Here is a 14,119-nt window from a genome sequence, read left to right as displayed (position 1 = left end):
CTCGCAGAATTGGTGCAGAAAATAATCTGCATCAAGTCAATTTTCTGTATGTTTTGCCAAGTATTTGTCAATATTTGTTTTTTGCAGCTGAATTTTTCCTGCCAAGAGGTGCAGAAATTGTGAAGAAATTGTACAGATTGTCTGCACATACCCTTACAGACCCATAGACTATTCTGTGGTCTGGAATACATAACCTTAGTATACATTCCTCAAAAAACTTATTTAAACATTTGTTGGTATTATATTATATTTCCTTTGCATATAACCCACAAAAATGCATAGCTTTTATGAGTCTAGTAGTAACAATACATGACAATTTGAACGGAATGTGTATGAGGACCTCCTTTATGTCTAATGCAGGGCGCATATGAGTCCCTTATTTTTAGCAGTTCTTGCTTCCTGCTTAAATTACATTGAAATTTCCTATTTTTAACAAAAAAGTCAATTTTGGTTTACTGAAATTATACATTTTTTAAATCCTTTTTAAATTTTGCCTCATACACAAATTATTATGGAGGAAAAAAATGTTTTACTGTCACTCCATAAAGTGGAGTTCAAGTGTGACACCATTTTTCTCAGCAGTGATCTGGGATTTAGAGACGCTTCCAGGGATCTTCCCCATGCTGTTCTCTTTCTATTCAGCACTAATCACATTCATTTGATCCATAAAATGTAATATTTTATTGAATAATGTTTTAAAAAAACACATATATATATATATATATATATTATGGACATGCAGTGTATTGATGGGGAGGAACAGAAAATACGGACATAGAGTGGTCATAGGACCAGCCACACTGCAGACACAGCACCAGGCAACAGCAATGATAGTTACAAAATACTGATGATAAGTCAGGGACACATAGAAAATAATGATCTTGTAGCAAGGAGTGTTATAAAAACATCACCATGTAGCAAGTGCTACTGCCCTTGTGTGGATAACAAGAGATCCCTGATGGTAAAGCATACATATAACCAAACCGTTGCTCAAAGAGCAACGTGAATAGAATAGCTAGTAGCTACATACATGTACCTGGAAACAGTGGTGGCAGTGGGGTCGGTCCGGTCCCCGATGCGCGTTTCGGAGCCAAAGGGCTCCTTCCTCAGGGGGCGTGGAAAGAGGCGCGACCACCAGGTTTATATAGCACGCCCGCCAGAGGCCGTCTGCGTGCACGATGTGCCCGCCCCGCATCAGCCGGATCCATGCTACGGCGACACCGGAAACATGCGGGCCCACGTGATCCAGCGCGCCAAGCAGGGAACACAGATGACCGCACAATGGACACAGTGCATGCGCGCAGACAGCGTCGGGCCAAGGCCGCCATGACTATAAGGGGCAAAACTAAGGGCAAAACAACGGTGCATCAATTAATAACAAATATACCATCTATGCACTGCCTGATAATCAGTGCTTGAAGAATGGCATAAAACTACGGAGCCTGGCATGATATATGGAACAATATATTGAACTAAATGAGCAAAATCCACATATTCATAAATAGGCCACATATGATAACATGTAAATTGTTATTATCAGAATTGGAGCAGAAGAACTCACAAATTAGAAGGGTACATTGTCCCGTGCATAATATGTAGATGCACTATATCCATATATAAATATACCCATAATAAGATGGGAAATTTAGATCACATCTACTCATGCCAAAGCACCAAAAGGGCATCAAGAATACCCCATAAAACTACACATATGGGAAAATACAGAAAAAACACACAAAATACTGTGTTATGCACAGGTATTCTGGTTGTGGACAGGATGGACTATCGAGCAAGAGATAAAGTCTGGCTCGATCAAGTGGACCAGGTGTTTGATTCTGGGGGGAACAGTGCTCCACAGATGGTTGATTCAAGCTGGGATGTTAAATTACAACATATGAAAACACTACTTCTTAAACGATCGAGACTGTGGTGGAACAGGTTATTCCTGGAGAAATATATATCTAATCTAATGATTCCCAGAGGTCTGCGAGTTAAAGTTATTCCCACTTTTCCTATTGAGGATGACACATTTATTACCAAATGGGAGGAAGCATCCAATTTGTGTTCCCTAACTTTCTTACAACTTTTGGTTAATTTTTATTCTGGTAACATTGAGATGCTGGATAAATCCGTTGATTTAACTCAAGAAGAGGTACGCAAGGGTTGTTCCCCTGAAAAAATTCAATTGTTTGAAACTGATCTGGATAAATCCATGGATATGGTGGTCAAAAAAATCCAGCAAAACCAACTGACCAAATTTAATAGGGATCTCAAAGACTATCAAATGAAAAAAGTCTATCTATGGAGAAACAGTAACAATCCTAAACTGCATCGTACATTCTCAAGTACCTCAGTTACCTCCTTAGGCGGGCAATCAGATGGATCTCAGGTCTCGGCCTCTTCCCATGGGACTGGTGGGTCCCGTAGATTGAGGGACCACTCTTTCCACCCTTATAAAAGACACCTAATGAATCAATCTGAATCACATCAGAAAGATAATAAGGTGATTAACTTAAGTCAGTATGATCTCACAAGGGTGGATTTGTCTCTAATGGAAAGGGGCCTTACTTTTTCACCTACTTCTAGTTTCGATACCTTTGCCGCTGTGAAGGATCTTAACTTGTTTGCTAGATCATTGCTTTTCAAAAGATATTTTTCCAATAATGATCTCCGACATCTTTTTCCCACAGAAGAAGAGCAGGAGGCAATAAGAACTCTGGAGGCACTAGCAGCTGAACATGATGGTGAGGGAGGTAAGATTCCCCCGTCCATTTGTCCCAGATCAGTGAAATTCCCCCCATTTACATCATGTCCTAGTATAGATCTGTTTGTACGTGTGGTGACTGATGAGTTTAGGAAGATCCCGAAATATGGCAGAGTTGACAATTTGACCAAGAATGAAAGGGCGAGGCTCAGGTATCTTAAAAATCTTCCAGATGTGGTGCTGAAGCCGGCTGATAAAGGTGGCAATGTGGTAATCTGGCCTATAGCAATGTACGAGAGAGAGGCATTCCGGCAATTAAACAATTCGGTATGCTATAAAAAACTTACTTATAATCCTCTCTCGGCCTTTACTGCTAAATTAAATCTAATCATCAATAGAGCCATGACCAACGGCATTGTCACCAAACAGCTGGCTTCGGCACTTACTGCAAAGGAGCCCACCATAGCCACCCTGTACCTCTTGCCTAAAATTCACAAGGACATCAGATCACCACCGGGCAAACCTATTATATCTGGTCGTGGGAATTTCCTTGAGAACGTTAACAAATGGATTGACCATCATCTTCAGCCGTTGGTATCCAGTTTGCCTTCCTTCCTCAAGGATACTGGAGATCTCTTGTGGAAGGTCGATGGACTCTGTTTGGAGAGTGATTCTCTTCTTGCTTCTGTTGATGTTGAGTCCCTATATACCAACATAAAGCATATCGATGGCCTACGTGCCGTACGATTTTATTTAACCACCTCCACTATTTCAGTGGGACTTAGGGACCTCATCCTGGAGCTCTTAGAGTTCACTCTCACACACAACTTTTTTGTGTTCAAGGGATCCTTCAATCTGCAGCTCCAGGGGACTGCCATGGGTGCGGCCTTTGCGCCATCCTATGCCAATCTCTTCCTGGGGCTGTGGGAGAGGGATCTCTTCCTGTCTGACAAGGAGGGGTTGATTGAGCGTGTCCATTTATGGGCGCGCTACATCGACGATATCTTCTTTGTTTTTCAGGGCAGCTCCATCGACCTCCTGCAATTTATATCCATTTTGAACGGCAATGATCTAAATATAAAGCTTACATTGACCTGGGATCCAGATAAAATTAACTTTCTGGATGTTTCCGTCAAAAAGGATACAGAGGGAATAATTCAGACTGATATCTACCGTAAGGAGACGTCAACTAACACCTTACTACATGCCTCATCTTGTCATCCGCATCATCTCATTAAAGCTATCCCTGTGGGACAGTTCTTACGACTCCGTCGTATTTGCTCCACTAATGTAGACTTTGAGAATCGTGCCGATGAATTAAAAACTCGGTTTCTATCACGTGGATACAGTAAACGGAGTGTAAAAAAGGCCTGTCAACGTGCTAAACATGCAACTCGTAATGAGCTGCTCTACAGAGATCGCAATAAACCCAAGGGGAATGATGTTATTAGATTCATCACTTCCTTTCATCCCCAACATGAAATGATGCGTGATGCGATGAGGAGGGCTTGGCCTATCCTTATGGTGGATCCCATTCTGAATAAATTTCTCCCGGAATATCCTTCCATCACTTTTAGAAGGGCCAGAAATCTCTGTGATCAATTGGTGGCTAGTTATTATGTAGGCCATCCAGTACATACTTTTCTGGATGACCTTCCGATTAGACATGGATGTTCTCCTTGTGGCAGATGTATAGCCTGTCCTAATATCGAACGGAGTACCTCATTTACTAACTTCGATGGTGCTAGGACATTCTCCATTAAGCAATGTATATCTTGTACCACTCGGTACGTGATATATTATGCCACCTGCCCATGTGGGCTCATTTATGTGGGCATGACCACACGGCAGTTGAAGGTACGCACAAGGGAGCATGTCCTGGGCATACTGGCTGCTGCCACTTGCACTGATGTTCTAAGCCTGAAGACGTTACCCAGGCACTTTAAGGAGTTTCATCAGTGCAATGCTACACTCCTTAAAGTAAAGGGTATTGATGCTCTCAACATCAATATAAGGGGTGGTAAACTGTCTAATCGGTTGGCTAGATTAGAAACCAGATGGATCTGGACTTTAGGTACCATCTATCCAAATGGATTAAATGAAAATATCTCCTATGCCCCATATTTATAATCCATCTTGGTGGACACCTATGTGAATATTGTGGTCTTGAGTTTTATTTTATTTTATTAATATAAATCTTTTATATTTTTTAGTTACTTGAACATGATACGTTGTCTCTTGAAAATGTGGAAGGTGTCCGAGGGTTCGCTGGAATCACAAAAGTTGCTTCACGGATTGATCCACGATGATGTTTCTTGATTTGTGTGTGTGTTTTTTGTTCTATATATGCATATGGGGTAGTGTATACCTACCCATGATGGGTGATGGGCTGGTGCCACTCATATTGGTATATAATGTATATGCATTTATATGTACTTTGTTTATTTCTATTTTACTTTTATTATTTTGTATTTTGTGGTGTGTTTTGTACATAATTTTTTGTATTTCATATACATATATATATTTTGTGTGTTTTTTCTGTATTTTCCCATATGTGTAGTTTTATGGGGTATTCTTGATGCCCTTTTGGTGCTTTGGCATGAGTAGATGTGATCTAAATTTCCCATCTTATTATGGGTATATTTATATATGGATATAGTGCATCTACATATTATGCACGGGACAATGTACCCTTCTAATTTGTGAGTTCTTCTGCTCCAATTCTGATAATAACAATTTACATGTTATCATATGTGGCCTATTTATGAATATGTGGATTTTGCTCATTTAGTTCAATATATTGTTCCATATATCATGCCAGGCTCCGTAGTTTTATGCCATTCTTCAAGCACTGATTATCAGGCAGTGCATAGATGGTATATTTGTTATTAATTGATGCACCGTTGTTTTGCCCTTAGTTTTGCCCCTTATAGTCATGGCGGCCTTGGCCCGACGCTGTCTGCGCGCATGCGCTGTGTCCGTTGTGCGGTCATCTGTGTTCCCTGCTTGGCGCGCTGGATCACGTGGGCCCGCATGTTTCCGGTGTCGCCATAGCATGGATCCGGCTGATGCGGGGCGGGCACATCGTGCGCGCAGACGGCCTCTGGCGGGCGTGCTATATAAACCTGGTGGTCGCGCCTCTTTCCACGCCCCCTGAGGAAGGAGCCCTTTGGCTCCGAAACGCGCGTCGGGGACCGGATCGACCCCACTGCCACCACTGTTTCCAGGTACATGTATGTAGCTACTAGCTATTCTATTCACGTTGCTCTTTGAGCAACGGTTTGGTTATATGTACGCTTTACCATCAGGAATCTCTTGTTATCCACACAAGGGCAGTAGCACTTGCTACATGGTGATGTTTTTATAACTCTCCTTGCCACAAGATCATTATTTTCTATGTGTCCCTGACTTATCATCAGTATTTTGTAACTATCATTGCTGTTGCCTGGTGCTGTGTCTGCAGTGTGGCTGGTCCTATGACCACTCTATGTCCGTATTTTCTGTTCCTCCCCATCAATACACTGCATGTCCATAATATACATATATATGTGTTTTTTTAAAACATTATTCAATAAAATATTACATTTTATGGATTTTTTGACTGCTGTTCTCTTTTGGTTTTTACTATTAAATGTGCAGTTTTTCCTATACTGTCCAGATTACTATGTGGATCATGATATATAATATATATTGTTGATCATTTGTTCATGGCCATTATAATCATTGATTATTTGGCTTCCACATGAATATGTCTATCACCTATTCATTCTATCACATTAATTTGAGCATATTCACTGACCCCCAGACCTCTTATACTCGTTATTCGAAACAAGCATGTGAGTATTAGGAATTTCTCAGTTTGAACAATAAGCATTTTAGTGCTCACTTATTCCAAGGCAGCATACAATATATTGAAATATCTACGAGACATCAGTTTTTCATTACTCCTCTAAGTAAAAACAACCCACTTACACTGTACAATTTTAACATACAGTCTGCCCCATTCTTGATTTCCTATTCTTTTGCATAATTGTCACACTTAATTGCTTCAGATCACCAAAAAAATTTAAATATTAGACAAAGATAACACAAGTAAACACAAAATGCAGATTTTAAATTAAGGACTCTATATTATTAAGGGAAATAGAAATCCAAACCTACAGGTCCCAGTGTGAAGAAGTGATCCCCCAAAAAAACACAAATTAACTATGGTTTATCACATCTTTCAGGAGCTGAGTTCAAATTTTCTAGCCACATGCAGGCCTGATTACTGCCACACCTGTTCTTAGTCAAGAAATCACCTAAATAGGACGTGCCTGACAAAGTGAAGTAGACCAAAAGATCCTCAAAAGTGGGCCAAAATTCCTCCACAGCATTGTAAAAGACTCATTGCCAGTTACCGCAATTGCTTGATTGCAGTTCTTGCTGCTAAGGGTGGCCTAACGAGTTATTAGGCTTAGGGCACGATCATTTTTCAAAAAGGGCTTGTAGTTTTGATTTCTTCTTCCCTTAATAATAAAGACTTTCATTTAAAAACTGCATTTTGTGTCTACCTGTGTTACCTTTGTCTAATATTTAAATTTGTTTGGTGATCTGAAAAATTTAAAAGTGACAAACATGCAAAAGAATAGAAAATTAGGATCAGGGAAACACTTTTTCACACAACTGTAGTGTTAACATAAGAAAATGTATAGGCACATATTTATACTTCTCCTGAACATATAGTCAATTGTACCATCCAAATTCGTACGCCAAATGTTAAGCTCAAGCACAGTGTGAATTTTAACATCAGTAGAAGCACAGTGTGAATTTTAACATTAGTAGCCATTTTGTTCTTTTTTTTTACAGTTTAGCCTTTTGATATCTTACTGACTAGTGGATTTTTTTTTATTTGTAGTACACAACACATAAAACCCTCCATCTGGATGAAGTTTGTTATGATCTTAGATTGTAAATGTAAATTAACATTTACATTTTAGAGCTGAGCAAGAGTTTGTCTTTCTTTTTAGTGATTTTTGCTGTTCATGTGCAGATAATATGGTAGATAATTAAAGTGCATACAATTCCCACGCTTGATACATTTACATATCTCTACACTGTTGTTATTTATTTTTCCAAACACGGAAAATTGCTTCCATGAACAGTGTGTGAATTGCTCTGTGGGAAAGCAGCTGCTTGAGAAAGTTCCAGAAATCTTGTCATATGAAAGTCAAAGTACAAGTTCAGTAAAATTTTTATGTAAAACTTAAAAAAAAGCAAAAAAAATAAATAAAAAGATTGTAATTATTTAACAACCTAGCACACAACCTTACACAACAAAGTTTTCAAAATAACAACACATATTGGACACTGTAGTTACTGTGGCACAGCACTAATATTGCTTATTCATTAATTATTATAATTATTGTAACATATTATAGGGTAAGCATAATAATGCATCATAATTCAGAACTCTCCTGTTTCATGCTGGGATGTAGTTCAGAAAGGTTTGCAAAGTTGACTGGGTAAACTTGCACAAAGATGAATTTTACTTAAATGTTTTGTTGGTGTTTTCTGGTCATTCAAAGACAGGATAAGAGTTTCCAATGAAGTGGGATGCTTCAGCAAAGGGAAGGCCTATTTGGAGTTACCCTCATTAAGATAGAGCTTATTGAAGCCTCTTACTCTCAGTTAGTACAATGTAATTCTTTTATGGCATTGCTTTACATTAGAATGAGCCTTCTGTACAAGAACGTCTGTATGAAATCTAAAGTTAAGGCACAGTATGTTTGCAAATGCAACTATGGCTGTCATAATACCCTTTTGTTCATAAGCACTAAACTAAACAATGCTTTGCACTAAAGATGAGCAAAACTTTTAAGGTTCTTTTCGGATTAGCCAAAAGGACCACCATTTGCCAAACAGTTTGACGAACGTATCCGAACACAATTAGATTCAAAGGGAGGCAAAACCAAACTCATAGACAACATATTAAGGGGTGACAAAAACTTCCCAAATAGCTACAATTAGGGGCAGACTCCATGAAAAGTGGAATCAATTGACCCACAGTAGAAAATTACAAATAGCAATGCAACAGCAGCAGTCAGTCGAGAGCAATGCATGAGGTATCATGGCCTGGCCCAGCATTTACAGCTTGGAATTGAAGTTTCAATGATGACCTTGTGGTTAAGGGAATGGTGTAAGCCTTCTTAGCTGGGAGACCTGACACCTCAAGCATCACCTCCAATTTTTTCTTTATTCCAGCCACATTCACATGGCACAAACATCACTTTCATAGATTACTATTGATAGAAAAATGTAAGAATAATAACACCAGTAGTTGACTAAAAGAAAGTGCAGGCCTCCCTGTCTGGGAGACCTACATACACACTGAACCCACCAGATGGAGACCAACCATTGAGTCTCCACATTTCAAAAAATAATTGTCATACAGCAGTAAAGTGACATCAAATTAAAGAGAGTAGAAGCAGTATAATAGGCCTCTGACACATCTTCCACCACAGGAAACCAACCTGATGGAGACCCAAGTTGGAGTCTCCACATTTTAAAGAATAATTGTCACTCAACACTAAAGTGGCATCAACTTCCACAGAGGAGAAAGAGTATAATAGGCCTCTGACACACATTCCACCAAAGGCAACCCATCAGATGGAGACCCAACTTTGATTCTCCACAATTAAAAGAATAATTGTCACTCCCCAGTAAAGTGGCATCAATTTCCACAGAGTAGAAACAATATTATAGGCTTCTGACACATGTTCTACTACAGGCAACCCAATAAATGGAGACCCAACTTTGATTCTCCACATTTAAAAGAATAATTGTCACTCACCACTAAAGTGGCATCATTGTGATGGTCAATGTGTGACTGGACACACCGCCTCCAGCAGTGCAAATTTCTATGGCACACATGACCCTGGATACACCACCTCCAGTAGGGCGAATTTAAATAATATAACGTGCAGCCGGATACACTGCCTCCAGCAGGCGAATTTCAGAATTACACGTGTAACTGGATACACCACCTCCAACAGGGCGAATTTAAGTAATAAGGGGAAACACCAGGGAAACTGATACAATGGAGGGCCCTGTGATAGGGAACGGGGACGTGGAGACCTCCTGCACTCCCCTGAGCCAGTCTCTACACTCCTAACAGTCCCTATACAGGCTCCGCACCTGTCGCCGAGCTGGAACCTAAGAACCCTAGCTCGCCCTGCAGCTAGCCCATTCTAATGAAATGGACGGTGCAGAAACTAATCCCACCACTGCACTGAAACACACAAAAGGAAAGTTACAAAACAGGGGTAACACCACTTAGCTTTGCTCTGTTACTATCGCTCCCGGCAACAGAGTCCACCACCAGAATGCAGCTTTCCTCCAGAATAGCTGCTAGCTCTCCAAGCTTGTCAGAGCTGCAAGGAACACCTCTCTGTAATTCCTCCCTTCACCAGACTTTATGCCTGAGCTCCCCTGAGCTGCTCTCTGTAGTTCCTTCCTTCACCAGTCTAGGTTGGAAATGAGCCATATCACCAACAGTTATTGCAACCATCTGACACTGTTTTATAGGTAAGAGCCAGCAATCACACCTGCTTCATAATCACGTGCACTAACTAAAGTAACTCTAACAGCCACCGGGGGCAAAACTAGAACTGAAATCACCACAGTGCAATGTCCCTAATGGCGACCGGGGGCAAAACTATCTTTAAGCACACAGCTTAAGGAAAAAAAAGGTTACTAGTGCTTTTATCTGTCATAATCCAACCTGGATCATGACAATCATTTTCCAAAGCGCAGAAACAATATAATAGGCCTCTGACACACCTTGCATCACAGGCAACCCACCAGATGGAGATTCAACTTGGAGTCTCCAAATTTCAAAATATTGTTTGTAACATCAGCAGCAGGCAAAGAAGACACCACAAACATGGCACAGACTGCAATAATGCAAGATCAATACATGAGACTAGAAACGACACATTCGCCTAGTCTGCCCAATCTGCGACTAGGTTGCAAAAGTCATCTGAGATCCATGACTTTTTCATTTTGATGAAAATTAGGCAGTATACACTTTTAGGGACATACGGATGGGTTTATCTATCAGGACATCACCTGCAGCGCTGAAGACACGTTCCTAGAGATGCTGGCTGTCGAGCATGACATAACCTACAAGTTGTGACAGGCGAGCTCAGGCCACTCTTCCATTTTTGATGACCAAAATGTAAATTGGTCCAAACCCCCCAATGGCAATGTTATTGAGCTCCAGATACTCCTGCACCTCCTCTCCAGTTGTTCACAATGTGTCAGGCTTGTACTCTGTTCTGCTTGTGCACAGGCTGGTCTAAAAAATGTGTGAAACGACTCATAGAAATTTATAATGCTACTTACACAGCTACTGCTGCTAATGTTTTGGTGATGATGCCTTTACATTCCTGGGGTTGGACATTTACAACTGGGATGCACACTGAGTGACTAACTGCTGTCTTGGGAAAACCACTCTTAAGATTGTCTACAAGCGTACTACCCCTTTTGGGGGGGAAGCATCTTGCTGATTTCAGTCAGCACTATTTCTAGCCCATGCACTTCCATGAGGTCCATGCCCATGCTATGTTGGTGGTGCGGTAACACTTAAGGTTGCTTTCTCCATCCCCTCCAGCTAATTACAGACAACAGAGAGCGTATCATTATCTTCTTCATCTCCTGACTGTTGCACATCGTCACCTCATCCTTTTCAATTTGTTCCTCGGCTTCTACATCTTCACTAGCACTTTGTCTGGTGCCATGAGCACCCTTGATCACTGTAAGCCACCCTCCCATGGCACCCGCGTGTGTGACGATTGTATATTGCTATCCTTTCCGCATCCTCCTCAGCTTCCAACTCTTCCTCTGGGACTATCAACTCATCACGCAGACTATTCAAAGTGTGCTCCAGCATGTAGATAACCAGAATACTGATGATGATGGCATCATTAGTGCTAACCATCTTAGTAACCATTTCAAACCTGTGCAAAAGAGTACAAAGGTCCTTCACCTGTGCCCACTGTGCAAGTGTGATTTGTACCACATCTGAACTGCATTGGCCCAGGCTATGCAAAACAACATACTGTACCAGGTCTCGTTGCTGCTGCCACGGCCGTTGCAACTTGTGCAGAGTGGAATTCTACTGTGCAGGAATATCGCTAATGAAATGGTTAACTGGTAGGTCAAGAGACATCTGTATAGATGGAAGTCAATGATATTCGGGGTGCGATTGTCGGAAGTGAGCACACTGCAACCGTGCTTTCTGCAGCAGTGTGTCCAGTCCAGGATCATAGCAGATTTATTGCTGTACCAGCAGGTTAAGGATGTGAGACACAAGGCACATGTGTGAGGTTGCTTCAGCATAGGGTCACCACCAAGTTTGCACTGTTATAGCACACAGCCTTTCCTGGCTCCAGGTGTAGTGATGACAGCCATTGCTCTAACTTGGCCTTGATAGCTGTCCACAATTCTTGAGCTGTGCGACTGTGATCTTCACAGCATATTAATTTAAACACTGACCGAATGTGGTGAGCCATGGCTGTGCAGTACAGAAGTGGGGGAGATTCTATCTGCACTGTTGGAATAAGTGTCTGATTAATGGAGAGGTTCAAGGCCCAGCTGGAGGCCCTAGAGGAGGTGGACAAGGCAGAAGCAGTGGAGGAAGTGATAGATACAGAGGTTTGGACCACAAGTCTTCGTGATTCAAAGACTTGTGGAGCAGCCCCTTGACCACCTGCCCTCACTGCCAACAGTCACCCAGTGCCCAGTCAGTGAGATGTATTACTCCTGCTCATGTTTACTCATCCAAGTGTCAGTGGTGAAATGCACCCTGGAAGACAGATTTTTTAAGGGAATGGGTTATGTTGGGTGGACAGCACAGTGGCTCATTTGTTAGCACTGCAGCCTTGCAGCACTGAAATCCTGGGTTCAAATCCCAACAAGGACAACATCTACAAGGAGTTTGTATGTTCTCCCCATGTTTGCGTGGGTTTCCTCCGGGTACACTGGTTTCCTCCCATATTCCCAAGACATACTTGTAGGGAATTTAGATTGTGACTGAAAACCAGTTGAATAGAAAAGGCAGGATCCAGGCCTATATGCAAAGGCTATAACAAACACCATAGGCCATAAAAGGGGGATCACCACAAGCCAGGAGATAGCGTTTGGAAGCAAATTTTATTGGACATGAATAAAACAAACATGAACATTTAAAAACATTAAACCGTCACCCATGTGACATAACTGTAGCAACCATAGGCTCATAATACAGCCAGCAACCTGTAGTAATACTTCAAAAACGGTTAATACAAATAGCAGCCAAAAAGTCATTTGGACAGCATACCAAATAACAATTCACAATATAGGTTGTGCCTACTAGGGATACAGATATCCATGTGTTTATATCATGTCTAAATCATGCAAGACAAATGTCAATAGGATAACAAAATAATCCAGGTACCATACACATAAAGGCTATAAGTAGTGACCAAAAATGAAAAATTGAATCACTAAAGTCATAAAGCTACCTGTGGATAAAGTGCATGTAGGATCATAAACAAAATAATTGTAATTAATTAACCCTAGGATGGCCGTTCAGGCATGCAGATATTAGAATAACAGGCTGAAAAAAGCATCCATGTCCAAAGACATGAGAAAAATAGTGTTAGATGTAAAGACCCATATGGAGTAAAGCCAGGTGTAGTATGTACCCGACGCATGTCGCCACCCGCAGTGGCTTCGTCAGGGGTAATAAACATGGATTAGTCATGTCCTTAAGTATGGTCGATAATTGAGCAATAGTGCGCAGCTGCGCCACTTACCAGGCTATTGTGGAGGTCATTAACCACGTGAAGAGCATATGATAGAGAAACAAAGTAAAATGCACATGCGCTGTCGGTCATATAACCAGAAGGAAATAGATACTGGTGTAAGGCTGTCATGGAGATCACAAAAACAGACACCGAGTGCATGCACTAGAAAATCACAGCGCACGCTCTGGCCCTCTCAGTACAGGAAGCACATGATGACTTGAAATTGTCATAGTGACGATGCCGCACGTGAAAATGCGCATGCGCCAGGGAGTAAAGGCGTGCGTGCTGACCATCTCTATACCAATGACACATGATGCAATGTAATGATCACTGCATACACATAGGAGCCACGGGTGTCAACATAATGGCAAGTGCGGTGAGTCATTTAATAGAAATAGATACTGACGTAAAGCTATCATGTAGATCATAAACACAGAACGCATGCGCTATGAGTTCACAGCGCAAGCGCTGGCCCCCCTCAATATGGGAGGCAGGACATAGCATAAGGTTATCCTATCCTGATTATTTTGTTATCCTATTGACATTTGTCTTGCATGATTTAGACATGATATAAACACATGGATAT

The sequence above is a fragment of the Dendrobates tinctorius genome, unplaced genomic scaffold, assembly GCF_039654945.1.
Source record: "Dendrobates tinctorius isolate UK_male_01 unplaced genomic scaffold, ASM3965494v1 ptg000003l, whole genome shotgun sequence".
Lineage (NCBI taxonomy): Eukaryota > Metazoa > Chordata > Amphibia > Anura > Dendrobatidae > Dendrobates > Dendrobates tinctorius.
The sequence above is the reverse complement of the archived record's forward strand: the minus strand, read 5'-3'. Positions refer to the sequence as shown.